The 14,285-nt window shown below is 55.1% G+C and overlaps 4 non-coding genes across 4 annotated transcripts; all 4 read left to right on the top strand.

The window, feature by feature from the left end:
• The first annotated feature begins 490 nt into the window (after positions 1 to 490).
• On the top strand, positions 491 to 600 carry trnal-caa (transfer RNA leucine (anticodon CAA)). The gene is made up of 2 exons: positions 491 to 528; positions 555 to 600. It is a non-coding gene; the product is annotated as a tRNA-Leu (tRNA).
• A 329-nt stretch (positions 601 to 929) lies between these two features.
• trnak-cuu (transfer RNA lysine (anticodon CUU)) lies at positions 930 to 1,002 on the top strand. Its single transcript has one exon. It is a non-coding gene; the product is annotated as a tRNA-Lys (tRNA).
• Positions 1,003 to 3,254: 2,252 nt separating this feature from the next.
• Positions 3,255 to 3,364, top strand: trnal-caa (transfer RNA leucine (anticodon CAA)). Its single transcript has 2 exons — positions 3,255 to 3,292; positions 3,319 to 3,364. It is a non-coding gene; the product is annotated as a tRNA-Leu (tRNA).
• A 328-nt stretch (positions 3,365 to 3,692) lies between these two features.
• On the top strand, positions 3,693 to 3,765 carry trnak-cuu (transfer RNA lysine (anticodon CUU)). The gene has a single exon. It is a non-coding gene; the product is annotated as a tRNA-Lys (tRNA).
• The last annotated feature ends 10,520 nt before the right edge of the window (positions 3,766 to 14,285 follow it).

Here is a 14,285-nt window from a genome sequence, read left to right as displayed (position 1 = left end):
TTAGACTATGCGTAAGTCCCTGAATCGTGAAACACCCTTCAGACCTTTTAACGAGCGCGATTAAGGACCGTATCTTAGCTTTTTGGGTTTTACCCTGGTGCCCCGTCTTGTCTCGTTTCTGCTAAGAAATCTTCCTTAATCGTAAACTGAATACCTGTAGTTTGAGACCCTACACAAGGATGTGAATAGCCTGTTGGCTCCTGCTTCACTAAAGGTTCTATATCCATTCAATACACAGCTTTCTTGGATGCACTACTGCTGTTACGGCTCTCGACTGACATCTCAATTGCAATAGACTTTAAAACGAAGCATTAGCTTGATGTGGACTTTTAAAGGACGCAGTAGTTTGATGTGACAACAACCACATCAAACTCCTTTAAAAAGAGACAGCAGTTTGATGTGTTTTTTTTACCAAAGTATAGGTACGGTCATTTGTGCTACTGTAATAACGGATCTGATTCTGTATACTCACAGTTCACATAAATAAAGTGTCAGGATGGCCGAGCGGTCTAAGGCGCCAGACTCAAGGTAAACTCCTTCCTCGCCACAGGGGATTCTGGTCTCTGAATGGAGGTGTGGGTTCAAATCCCACTCCTGACAAAAAAAAAATATTTCCTTTGGAAAGGAAGCCATTTTTACACCCTAATTTACAAGCACATGTGTGACAATGGATGAAAAATTGTCGTATTGGCTTAAGATTTCAAATGAAGTGTTACTTCCAATGATGAATTGTGATGTGATGGCCAATCTACTACGTAGATGCTGTACTGTCAAAGCATTGAGTACATTCAGAGTGAACTGTATCATATGTCTTATACTGTAATTGTGACCACTCACTGAGAAATTAAAGTGACAGATTAATTTACCAGACTTAGTACTGAAAAATTCTGGGTTTTCATTATGACCTTTTTTTGCCCTGTGGGCAGCCAGCCTGGCTAGCTCAGTCGGTAGAGCATGAGACTCTTAATCTCAGGGTCGTGGGTTCGAGCCCCACGTTGGGCGGAGTTGATTTTAAGCTTTATGGACTGCTCGCCATTACAACCCGTGAAATCTTGGTCATAAATTTTCTTCTGTTGGAACCGAAAGAAGAAGAATTAAACCCTCTGTAACAATGAGATTTGAACTATTTCACTCAATTCTCATCACCTGTTAAAGTCATCTCTTTATATGTACTCTACATAAATGGAAAGACTTCATCTAGTGTAAGGTTGCCAAAGCATTTACTTTGTACTGATTTTTGGAACGTTATCTTCGAGATAAGGGAGCTCAATGTCAGCATCGCTGAAATGTCCAAGGTGTCAGGGTCAAGGTAAACTCCTACCTAAGCGTAAGCAAATTTGGTCTACAAGTGGAGGAATGGGTTCTAATCCCACTCCTGACAATGGGTTTGTCCTATATTTGACCTCATTGCAAGTGTAGGGGAATGGAGATGGACATTCCACGGCCAGATAACAGAAAATCTCTCTTTGAACATTGGGGGGTTTTCTTTCTCCCTCTCTCCCTCACCGCAGGGAGCCGCTGTGACTTTGGCGATAACAGACCTTCTCCCCCACAGTCTTACAGGAGGACGCCCCGATGAAAACTATGTTTTATGTGATTATGCCATGAATGTTTGTCCGAATCAACTCCGTACACCTCATGTTTCACCTTGTGTTACGTATTTTTCCACTGTTTAAGGTTTTATATTCCCAATGCTTTAACTCGAGTGCCCATCACAGGTGAAAGAAGATGTAAAATGTATCTACCTCAAGGAATAATGTGCACAAACTGCCAAAAGTGTTTAACGTGTCGTCGCAGTAGCGCCCGCCCCTTTCGCTCCCAGCGTGCCCTGCGGCGCTAGGTGACAAAAAGACGCTCCGAGCTTGGAACGCTCTCTTCTCCTCTCTTCTCTTCTTGCTCTCTTCTTCCTTTTTTTTTGTTCAAGCCTTTGTCTATCTCTTTGAAGCCGTCTCCACGGACGAGCCTGTTTACTTTTCCTTTGTCTCAACAAAGCGTCCGCCACGTGGGTCGACAAGACTAGGCCAGCCTCATCGCCCCCCTGAACTCTGAAAACACCTGGAAACACCTGGAACTAAGCTTAAGCGCTAAACCGGACAGAGACTTTCTTTTCTACTTCGCTTCTACTATTTTTGAAGTAATCTACGCCGTTTACGTGGATCAGCGCTACGTTCTCATCTGAGTAAAGGCCGCGTGAGGAGCTAACACGCAGCTAAAGCGTTCTACCGCTAAGGAACTCCCGGACATCGCCACGCGCCACCTCGCGCCACCGCTGCCGCCCCGCGTCACGGACATCGCGGCACGCCACTGCCTTCGCCCGCCACACCGCTCCACGCGCCGCCTCGCGCCACCGCTGCCGCCCCGCGTCACGGATATCGCGGCACGCCACTGCCTTCGCCCGCCACACCGCTCCACGCCGCTGCCTCGCCACGGATCTCGTCCGCGGACAAGGACCAGCCGGACCGAGTTCTACAAAATCGTAAGCCGACTTCAGTGTGCGGTTCTTTTGTGGCGTGATTTGGGTAGAACTCAGCTGTTCCTCCTCCCTTAGCTTCTCACTTTCCCTCTTTTTGATATAGATTAGCATAGACACGTTTGATTATCAAAGGCAAAACCCTGGTTTAACATTATCTGCATGAAATCTGCTGTTAAATCTGATATAACATCACCTGTGATTTACCTGTGCGCATTTCTGCTCCGGTGCCCTTTTTGATTGCCCTTTTGATAAATAAACTACACGAAAGAGTTATTGACTATTGTTTGTTTGATTAGACTATGCGTAAGTCCCTGAATCGTGAAACACCCTTCAGACCTTTTAACGAGCGCGATTAAGGACCGTATCTTAGCTTTTTGGGTTTTACCCTGGTGCCCCGTCTTGTCTCGTTTCTGCTAAGAAATCTTCCTTAATCGTAAACTGAATACCTGTAGTTTGAGACCCTACACAAGGATGTGAATAGCCTGTTGGCTCCTGCTTCACTAAAGGTTCTATATCCATTCAATACACAGCTTTCTTGGATGCACTACTGCTGTTACGGCTCTCGACTGACATCTCAATTGCAATAGACTTTAAAACGAAGCATTAGCTTGATGTGGACTTTTAAAGGACGCAGTAGTTTGATGTGACAACAACCACATCAAACTCCTTTAAAAAGAGACAGCAGTTTGATGTGTTTTTTTACCAAAGTATAGGTACGGTCATTTGTGCTACTGTAATAACGGATCTGATTCTGTATACTCACAGTTCACATAAATAAAGTGTCAGCATGGCCGAGCGGTCTAAGGCGCCAGACTCAAGGTAAACTCCTTCCTCGCCACAGGGGATTCTGGTCTCTGAATGGAGGTGTGGGTTCAAATCCCACTCCTGACAAAAAAAAAATATTTCCTTTGGAAAGGAAGCCATTTTTACACCCTAATTTACAAGCACATGTGTGACAATGGATGAAAAATTGTCGTATTGGCTTAAGATTTCAAATGAAGTGTTACTTCCAATGATGAATTGTGATGTGATGGCCAATCTACTACGTAGATGCTGTACTGTCAAAGCATTGAGTACATTCAGAGTGAACTGTATCATATGTCTTATACTGTAATTGTGACCACTCACTGAGAAATTAAAGTGACAGATTAATTTACCAGACTTAGTACTGAAAAATTCTGGGTTTTCATTATGACCTTTTTTGCCTTTTGGGCAGCCAGCCTGGCTAGCTCAGTCGGTAGAGCATGAGACTCTTAATCTCAGGGTCGTGGGTTCGAGCCCCACGTTGGGCGGAGTTGATTTTAAGCTTTATGGACTGCTTGCCATTACAACCCGTGAAATCTTGGTCATAAATTTTCTTCTGTTGGAACCGAAAGAAGAAGAATTAAACCCTCTGTAACAATGAGATTTGAACTATTTCACTCAATTCTCATCACCTGTTAAAGTCATCTCTTTATATGGACTGTACATAATTGGAAAGACTTCATCTAGTGTAAGGGTGCCAAAGCATTTACTTTGTACTGATTTTTGGAACGTTATCTTCGAGATAAGGGAGCTCAATGTCAGCATCGCTGAAATGTCCAAGGTGTCAGGGTCAAGGTAAACTCCTACCTAAGCGTAAGCAAATTTGGTCTACAAGTGGAGGAATGGGTTCTAATCCCACTCCTGACAATGGGTTTGTCCTATATTTGACCTCATTGCAAGTGTAGGGGAATGGAGATGGACATTCCACGGCCAGATAACAGAAAAACTCTCTTTGAACATTGGGGGGTTTTCTTTCTCCCTCTCTCCCTCACCGCAGGGAGCCGCTGTGACTTTGGCGATAACAGACCTTCTCCCCCACAGTCTTACAGGAGGACGCCCTGATGAAAACTATGTTTTATGTGATTATGCCATGAATGTTTGTCCGAATCAACTCCGTACACCTCATGTTTCACCTTGTGTTACGTATTTTTCCACTGTTTAAGGTTTTATATTCCCAATGCTTTAACTCGAGTGCCCATCACAGGTGAAAGAAGATGTAAAATGTATCTACCTCAAGGAATAATGTGCACAAACTGCCAAAAGTGTTTAACGTGTCGTCGCAGTAGCGCCCGCCCCTTTCGCTCCCAGCGTGCCCTGCGGCGCTAGGTGACAAAAAGACGCTCCGAGCTTGGAACGCTCTCTTCTCCTCTCTTCTCTTCTTGCTCTCTTCTTCCTTTTTTTTTGTTCAAGCCTTTGTCTATCTCTTTGAAGCCGTCTCCACGGACGAGCCTGTTTATTTTTCCTTTGTCTCAACAAAGCGTCCGCCACGTGGGTCGACAAGACTAGGCCAGCCTCATCGCCCCCCTGAACTCTGAAAACACCTGGAAACACCTGGAACTAAGCTTAAGCGCTAAACCGGACAGAGACTTTCTTTTCTACTTCGCTTCTACTATTTTTGAAGTAATCTACGCCGTTTACGTGGATCAGCGCTACGTTCTCATCTGAGTAAAGGCCGCGTGAGGAGCTAACACGCAGCTAAAGCGTTCTACCGCTAAGGAACTCCCGGACATCGCCACGCGCCACCTCGCGCCACCGCTGCCGCCCCGCGTCACGGACATCGCGGCACGCCACTGCCTTCGCCCGCCACACCGCTCCACGCGCCGCCTCGCGCCACCGCTGCCGCCCCGCATCACGGATATCGCGGCACGCCACTGCCTTCGCCCGCCACACCGCTCCACGCCGCTGCCTCGCCACGGATCTCGTCCGCGGACAAGGACCAGCCGGACCGAGTTCTACAAAATCGTAAGCCGACTTCAGTGTGCGGTTCTTTTGTGGCGTGATTTGGGTAGAACTCAGCTGTTCCTCCTCCCTTAGCTTCTCACTTTCCCTCTTTTTGATATAGATTAGCATAGACACGTTTGATTATCAAAGGCAAAACCCTGGTTTAACATTATCTGCATGAATTCTGCCTTTAAATCTGATATAACATCACCTGTGATTTACCTGTGCGCATTTCTGCTCCGGTGCCCTTTTTGATTGCCCTTTTGATAAATAAACTACACGAAAGAGTTATTGACTATTGTTTGTTTGATTAGACTATGCGTAAGTCCCTGAATCGTGAAACACCCTTCAAACCTTTTAACGAGCGTGATTAAGGACCGTATCTTAGCTTTTTGGGTTTTACCCTGGTGCCCCGTCTTGTCTCGTTTCTGCTAAGAAATCTTCCTTAATCGTAAACTGAATACCTGTAGTTTGAGACCCTACACAAGGATGTGAATAGCCTGTTGGCTCCTGCTTCACTAAAGGTTCTATATCCATTCAATACACAGCTTTCTTGGATGCACTACTGCTGTTACGGCTCTCGACTGACATCTCAATTGCAATAGACTTTAAAAAAAAGCATTAGCTTGATGTGGACTTTTAAAGGACGCAGTAGTTTGATGTAACAACAACCACATCAAACTCCTTTAAAAAGAGACAGCAGTTTGATGTGTTTTTTTACCAAAGTATAGGTACGGTCATTTGTGCTACTGTAATAACGGATCTGATTCTGTATACTCACAGTTCACACAAACTAACCCTTTAAGCGCCAAAGTCGCAGAAATGCGACTTTACCGTACAAGGAAATTTATGAAATAATAGTAGAAAATGAATAACTTCAGTCATTGGTCGGTTCGGTGCAACTTCCTCTTATTAGCCAGGTATGATCCAGGGCAGATCCGGTAAGGAAAAAAGTGGCTGGAGGAAGTACACGTGGCATGCAATTTACAGCAGATTCTGACTCTGAAGGGTATTATCTCCCCGAGAGTGACGATGGATTTCCAAGTGGAGATGAAGGGACTTCGAAACAACGGACAGGTGCAAAGGACAGACGGAGGCAAGGAACCAGTGGAACCAGTGGCTGTAGTAAAACTTGCCCGGTGGATGAGAGCTGGGACATGCTGAGAGAGGTCGAGGTATTTGAGGCATGGATCAAACCTTTTGAAGACCCAGTTGGCTACACAGGAGAGATGGATCTGACGGATGCTAATCCATTTGATATTCTGTCACTCTTTCTGACCGATCAGTTTTGGACTTTCATTACTGATGAGACAAATAGATATGCACATCAGTGTATGGCACCTATGATTCTGAAGCCACATTCAAGATTTCTTGAGTGGTATGATGTATCAGTCACCGAAATGAAAGCTTTCTTCGCTTTGCATCTCTCCATGGGCCTTGTTGAGAAACCTGAAATCGAGGATTACTGGGGAACATTTTGGCTTACACAAACGCCTGGATTTGGAAATGTAATGTCAAGAAACAGATTTGAAATCATTCTTTCGTTCTTTCATTTTGTCAACAATAATGATTATGTGAGAACAGGCGAGCCCGGGCACGATAAACTGTTCAAAGTCCGCCCAATAATAGATTTGATTATTCCCAAATTTGCAGCAGTTTACAGTCCAATCAAGGAGCTTTCTTTAGATGAAATGACAATAGCTTTCAAGGGGAGATCTTCACTAAAATGTTACTCTCCGAATAAACCTGACAAATATGGCTATAGAGTGTATGCCCTGAGTGAAAGCTGTTCAGGGTATGTTTTGCGCTGGTCAATGCACACTGGACAGTACAAAAATAATGCAAGCAACATCAGTGCAACACACGCAGTTGTCCGTGAGTTGGTTTCTCCCTTTACGGGCAAAGGACACGAGATTTACATGGACAGTTACTATACCTCGCCTGTAATTGCAAATGAATTAGCAGATTTGGAAACTGGACTGTGTGGGACGGTAAGGATTACCAGGTTGGGGATGCCAAAATGCCTTGGTAAAAGTGTCTTACAGCTGAAAAAAGGAGATGACCCAGTTTTTTGCAGAAAGGGAAAACTCCTGGCTTGTGCTTGGCACGATACTAAACGTCTCACCATGTTGTCCACAGTCCATGGAAATGATTGTGTTCAGAGGAGGATCCGATCCAAGACAGATGACACTGGCTTCCGTGACATCAAAAGACCTGTATGTGTCGACCAGTACAACGCCTACATGGGTGGAGTGGACACTGCTGACCAGAGGATGAAGACATACCTCTTTCCACACAGGTCCCGGAAATGGTATCATCGCATATTCAATGCCATTATAAGCATAAGTATTGTCAACTCACACATCATATACACCAAATCCACTCCAGGCCCACACAAACCTTTAAAGGTTTACATTCAGAACATTATTGATGCATTACTGGCTGATCACTCCAAAAAACAAGAAAGGCGCTCAAGACCGGAGGGTGAAATGCCACAGAGACTCACAGAGCGTCATTGGCTTTGTCAAGCAGAGGGACGTCCAGACTGCGCCGTGTGCTCTGACCGCTCTCGTACCAAAGGCAGGCGGCAAACAAAGTACAGGTGCCGTCAGTGTGGCGTTGGCCTCTGTGCGGTTCCATGCAACGAGAGATACCATACGCTAAAAAACTTTAAATGCTGTCATTTGGATATGTAAAAGTGCAGGGTACCTTGACCCTGGATGGACATCTTTTCTGTGATGGCTCTCTCCTTTCTTCACTGCTTTCTCCACAACCTGCCTGGCACCAATGATGGATGTATAAGTTGGAAAAATAAAAAAAATGAAAAAAATACATAATAAATACCGTGTTTGTCATCATTTGGTCAGAACTTGTAATCAGGGCCCGAGTTTGAAGATGTGAGCAAAAGGGGTGAAAATGGGTTAAAATGTGAAAAAACACCAAAATGAGCAAAATGAAATAATCCCCCATCATCAGTGCACAGTTTGCCCCCAGAAAAGCACTCCCCTGGGGCCTGGAGGTGATCTGACCACCAGAATATAGTACCATATACCCCTGCTGGACTTAGAAAAAAAACCGAGCTTCCAGCCAATAGTACACTATACCCGAGGGACTCTGTCGTTTTTCGGCAATAGTACACTATACCCGAGGGACTCTGTCGTTTTTCGGCAATAGTACACTATACCCGAGGGACTCTGTCGTTTTTCGGCAATAGTACACTATACCCGAGGGACTCTGTCGTTTTTCGGCAATAGTACACTATACCCATCGACTTTGTCGTTTTTCCGGGCCGTAGTACGAAGTTGTGAGCAAAAGGGGTGAAAATGGGTTAAAATGTGAAAAAACACCAAAATGAGCTAAATGAAATAATCCCCCATCATCAGTGCACTGTTTGACCCCAGAAAAGCACTCCCCTGGGGCCTGGAGGTGATCTGACCATCATAGTATAGTACACTATGCCCCTGAGGGACTTAGAGTAAAAACCGAAATAGTACACTATACTCGAAAAATTTCAAAGTGTGGTTAAGAGTACCAAGGGCACGGGCTTCCATGTCAGAGTACCAAGGGCACGGGCTTCCAGGCGGCTGCCCCTAAGGGGTTTAGCCCGCGAGGGGGTGCTTAAGGGTGGGTCCCCGGGTTCGGAGGGAGAGCCTGGTCCCCGGTGGTCATCCCCGGAGTCCCGGAGCCCAGGACCCGGGGAAGAGTGTGCCCGGGTCGGGGCTGAGTCTGGTGGAGTGGGGGGGTGGCCCTGGAGGTGCTCCAGGGGCTCCAGGGGTTCCAGGGGGTGCTCAGTGGGGGCCATGCCCAGCCAGAGTTGCCCTTCCCCGGGGTGAGTCTGGAGGAGTGGGGGGTGGCTCTGGAGGTGCTCCGGGGGTTCCAGGGGGTGCTCGGCGGAGGCCATGCCCAGCCAGAGTGGCCCTTCCCCGGGCAGAGTCTGGGGAGAGTGGGGGGTGGCTCTGGAGGTGCTCCCGGGGCTCCAGGGGTTCCAGGGGGTGCTCAGTGGAGGCCATGCCCAGCCAGAGTGTCCCTTCCCCGGGGTGAGTCTGGGGAGAGTGGGGGGTGGCTCTGGGGGTGCTCCGGGGGCTCCAGGGGGTGCTCGGCGGAGGCCATGCCCAGCCAGAGTGTCCCTTCCCCGCGGTGAGTCTGGAGGAGTGGGGGGTGGCTCTGGAGGTGCTCCGGGGGCTCCAGGGGGTGCTTGGTGGAGACCATGCCCAGCCAGAGTGGCCCTTCCCCGGGGTCAGTCTGGGGAGAGTGGGGGGTGGCTCTGGAGGAGCTCCAGGGGTTCCAGGGGGTGCTCGGCGGAGGCCATGCACAGCCAGAGTGGCCCTTCCCCGGGCATAGTCTGGGGAGAGTGGGGGGTGGCTCTGGAGGTGCTCCGGGGGCTCCAGGGGGTGCTCAGTGGAGGCCATGCCCAGCCAGAGTGGCCCTTCCCCGGGGTGAGTCTGGAGGAGTGGGGGGTGGCTTTGGAGGGGCTCCAGGGGTTCCAGGGGGTGCTCGGCGGAGGCCATGCCCAGCCAGAGTGGCCCTTCCCCGGGCATAGTCTGGGGAGAGTGGGGGGTGGCTCTGGAGGTGCTCCGGGGGCTCCAGGGGGTGCTCAGTGGAGGCCATGCCCAGCCAGAGTGGCCCTTCCCCGGGCATAGTCTGGGGAGAGTGGGGGGTGGCTCTGGAGGTGCTCCGGGGGCTCCAGGGGGTGCTCAGTGGAGGCCATGCCCAGCCAGAGTTGCCCTTCCCCGGGCAGAGTCTGGAGGAGTGGGGGGTGGCTCTGGAGGTGCTCCGGGGGCTCCAGGGGTTCCAGGGGGTGCTCAGTGGGGGCCATGCCCAGCCAGAGTGGCCCTTCCCCGGGCAAAGTCTGGAGGAGTGGGGGGTGGCTCTGGAGGGGATCCAGGGGGTGCTCGGCGGAGGCCATGCCCAGCCAGAGTGGCCCTTCCCCGGGCATAGTCTGGGGAGAGTGAAGGGGGTGGCTCTGGAGGTGCTCCGGGGGCTCCAGGGGGTGCTCAGTGGAGGCCATGCCCAGCCAGAGTGGCCCTTCCCCGGGGTGAGTCTGGAGGAGTGGGGGGTGGCTCTGGAGGAGCTCCAGGGGTTCCAGGGGGTGCTCGGCGGAGGCCATGCCCAGCCAGAGTGGCCCTTCCCCGGGCATAGTCTGGGGAGAGTGGGGGGTGGCTCTGGAGGTGCTCCGGGGGCTCCAGGGGGTGCTCAGTGGAGGCCATGCCCAGCCAGAGTGGCCCTTCCCCGGGCATAGTCTGGGGAGAGTGGGGGGTGGCTTTGGAGGTGCTCCGGGGGCTCCAGGGGGTGCTCAGTGGAGGCCATGCCCAGCCAGAGTGTCCCTTCCCCGGGCAGAGTCTGGAGGAGTGGGGGGTGGCTGTGGAGGTGCTCCGGGGGCTCCAGGGGGTGCTCGGCGGAGGCCATGCCCAGCCAGAGTGGCCCTTACCCGGGCATAGTCTGGGGAGAGTGGGGGGTGGCTCTGGAGGTGCTCCGGGGGCTCCAGGGGGTGCTCAGTGGAGGCCATGCCCAGCCAGAGTGTCCCTTCCCCGGGGTGAGTCTGGAGGAGTGGGGGGTGGCTCTGGAGGTGCTCCGGGGGGCTCCAGGGGGTGCTTGGTGGAGGCCATGCCCAGGCAGAGTGGCCCTTCCCCGGGCAGAGTCTGGGGAGAGTGGGGGGGTGGCTCTGGGGGTGCTCCGGGGGCTCCAGGGGGTGCTCGGCGGAGGCCATGCCCAGCCAGAGTGGACCTTCCCCGGGGTGAGTCTGGGGAGAGTGGGGGGTGGCTCTGGAGGGTCTCCGGGGGCTCCAGGGGCTGCTCGGCGGAGGCCATGCCCAGCCAGAGTGTCCCTTCCCCGGGGTGAGTCTGGAGGAGTGGGGGGTGGCTCTGGAGGGTCTCCGGGGGCTCCAGGGGCTCCAGGGGGTGCTCAGCGGAGGCCATGCCCAGCCAGAGTGGCCCTTCCCCGGGGTGAGTCTGGGGAGAGTGGGGGGTGGCTCTGGAGGTGCTCCGGGGGCTCCAGGGGGTGCTCAGTGGAGGCCATGCCCAGCCAGATTAGCCCTTCCCCGGGGTGAGTTTGGAGGAGTGGGGGGTGGCTCTGGAGGAGCTCCAGGGGTTCCAGGGGGTGCTCGGCGGAGGCCATGCCCAGCCAGAGTGGCCCTTCCCCGGGCATAGTCTGGGGAGAGTGGGGGGTGGCTCTGGAGGTGCTCAGGGGGCTCCAGGGGGTGCTCAGTGGGGGCCATGCCCAGCCAGAGTTGCCCTTCCCCGGGGTGAGTCTGGAGGAGTGGGGGGTGGCTCTGGAGGTGCTCCGGGGGTTCCAGGGGGTGCTCGGCGGAGGCCATGCCCAGCCAGAGTGGCCCTTCCCCGGGCAGAGTCTGGGGAGAGTGGGGGGTGGCTCTGGAGGTGCTCCCGGGGCTCCAGGGGTTCCAGGGGGTGCTCAGTGGAGGCCATGCCCAGCCAGAGTGTCCCTTCCCCGGGGTGAGTCTGGGGAGAGTGGGGGGTGGCTCTGGGGGTGCTCCGGGGGCTCCAGGGGGTGCTCGGCGGAGGCCATGCCCAGCCAGAGTGTCCCTTCCCCGGGGTGAGTCTGGAGGAGTGGGGGGTGGCTCTGGAGGTGCTCCGGGGGCTCCAGGGGGTGCTTGGTGGAGACCATGCCCAGCCAGAGTGACCCTTCCCCGGGGTGAGTCTGGGGAGAGTGGGGGGTGGCTCTGGAGGAGCTCCAGGGGTTCCAGGGGGTGCTCGGCGGAGGCCATGCCCAGCCAGAGTGGCCCTTCCCCGCGCATAGTCTGGGGAGAGTGGGGGGTGGCTCTGGAGGTGCTCCGGGGGCTCCAGGGGGTGCTCAGTGGAGGCCATGCCCAGCCAGAGTGGCCCTTCCCCGGGGTGAGTCTGGAGGAGTGGGGGGTGGCTCTGGAGGGGCTCCAGGGGTTCCAGGGGGTGCTCGGCGGAGGCCATGCCCAGCCAGAGTGGCCCTTCCCCGGGCATAGTCTGGGGAGAGTGGGGGGTGGCTCTGGAGGTGCTCCGGGGGCTCCAGGGGGTGCTCAGTGGAGGCCATGCCCAGCCAGAGTGGCCCTTCCCCGGGCATAGTCTGGGGAGAGTGGGGGGTGGCTCTGGAGGTGCTCCGGGGGCTCCAGGGGGTGCTCAGTGGAGGCCATGCCCAGCCAGAGTGGCCCTTCCCCGGGCAGAGTCTGGAGGAGTGGGGGGTGGCTCTGGAGGTGCTCCGGGGGCTCCAGGGGTTCCAGGGGGTGCTCAGTGGGGGCCATGCCCAGCCAGAGTGGCCCTTCCCCGGGCAAAGTCTGGAGGAGTGGGGGGTGGCTCTGGAGGGGTTCCAGGGGGTGCTCGGCGGAGGCCATGCCCAGCCAGAGTGGCCCTTCCCCGGGCATAGTCTGGGGAGAGTGGGGGGTGGCTCTGGAGGTGCTCCGGGGGCTCCAGGGGGTGCTCAGTGGAGGCCATGCCCAGCCAGAGTGTCCCTTCCCCGGGCAGAGTCTGGAGGAGTGGGGGGTGGCTCTGGAGGTGCTCCGGGGGCTCCAGGGGGTGCGCGGCGGAGGCCATGCCCAGCCAGAGTGGCCCTTCCCCGGGCATAGTCTGGGGAGAGTGGGGGGTGGCTCTGGAGGTGCTCCGGGGGCTCCAGGGGGTGCTCAGTGGAGGCCATGCCCAGCCAGAGTGTCCCTTCCCCGGGCAGAGTCTGGAGGAGTGGGGGGTGGCTCTGGAGGTGCTCCGGGGGCTCCAGGGGTTCCAGGGGGTGCTCAGCGGAGGCCATGCCCAGCCAGAGTGGCCCTTCCCCGGGGTGAGTCTGGGGAGAGTGGGGGGTGGCTCTGGAGGTGCTCCGGGGGCTCCAGGGGGTGCTCAGCGGAGGCCATGCCCAGCCAGAGTGGCCCTTCCCCGGGCAGAATCTGGGGAGAGTGGGGGGTGGCTCTGGAGGTGCTCCGGGGGCTCCAGGGGGTGCTCAGTGGAGGCCATGCCCAGCCAGAGTGGCCCTTCCCCGGGGTGAGTCTGGAGGAGTGGGGGGTGGCTCTGGAGGAGCTCCAGGGGTTCCAGGGGGTGCTCGGCGGAGGCCATGCCCAGCCAGAGTGGCCCTTCCCCGGGCATAGTCTGGGGAGAGTGGGGGGTGGCTCTGGAGGTGCTCCGGGGGCTCCAGGGGGTGCTCAGTGGAGGCCATGCCCAGCCAGAGTGGCCCTTCCCCGGGCAGAGTCTGGAGGAGTGGGGGGTGGCTCTGGAGGTGCTCCGGGGGCTCCAAGGGTTCCAGGGGGTGCTCAGTGGGGGCCATGCCCAGCCAGAGTGGCCCTTCCCCGGGCAAAGTCTGGCCGTGTGCGGGGTGGATGATCCCTGCTCCGCCTCACGCGAGTTCGAGACCGGCTGGGTGCCCTTTTATCCATGAGGCACTGCACTGCCTCCGGCAGCCGAGTTCGGGGCCCGGTGAGGGCTCCAGACTCCAGGGGCTCCGACCCGGAGCCTCCGACCCGCAGAAGGTGCTCCCTGGCCGGGCAAAGTCTGGCCGTGTGCGGGGTGGATGATCCCTGCTCCGCCTCACGCGAGTTCGAGACCGGCTGGGTGCCCTTTTATCCATGAGGCACTGCACTGCCTCCGGCAGCCGAGTTCGGGGCCCGGTGAGGGCTCCAGGCTCCAGGGGCTCCGACCCGGAGCCTCCGACCCGCAGAAGGTGCTCCCTGGCCGGGCAAAGTCTGGCCGTGTGCGGGGTGGATGATCCCTGCTCCGCCTCACGCGAGTTCGAGACCGGCTGGGTGCCCTTTTATCCATGAGGCACTGCACTGCCTCCGGCAGCCGAGTTCGGGGCCCGGTGAGGGCTCCAGGCTCCAGGGGCTCCGACCCGGAGCCTCCGACCCGCAGAAGGTGCTCTCTGGCCGGGCAAAGTCTGGCCGTGTGCGGGGTGGATGATCCCTGCTCCGCCTCACGCGAGTTCGAGACCGGCTGGGTGCCCTTTTATCCATGAGGCACTGCACTGCCTCCGGCAGCCGAGTTCGGGGCCCGGTGAGGGCTCCAGGCTCCAGGTGCTCCGACCCGGAGCCTCCGACCCGCAGAAGGTGCTCCCTGGCCGGGCAAAGTCTGGCCGTGTGCGGGGTGGATGATCCCTGCTCCGCCTC

Source organism: Eucyclogobius newberryi, unplaced genomic scaffold, assembly GCF_026437365.1.
Source record: "Eucyclogobius newberryi isolate DKJ021-1_F unplaced genomic scaffold, fEucNew1.0.hap1 SCAF_55, whole genome shotgun sequence".
NCBI lineage: Eukaryota > Metazoa > Chordata > Actinopteri > Gobiiformes > Gobiidae > Eucyclogobius > Eucyclogobius newberryi.
This window is presented reverse-complemented; position numbering and strand designations above follow the sequence as displayed.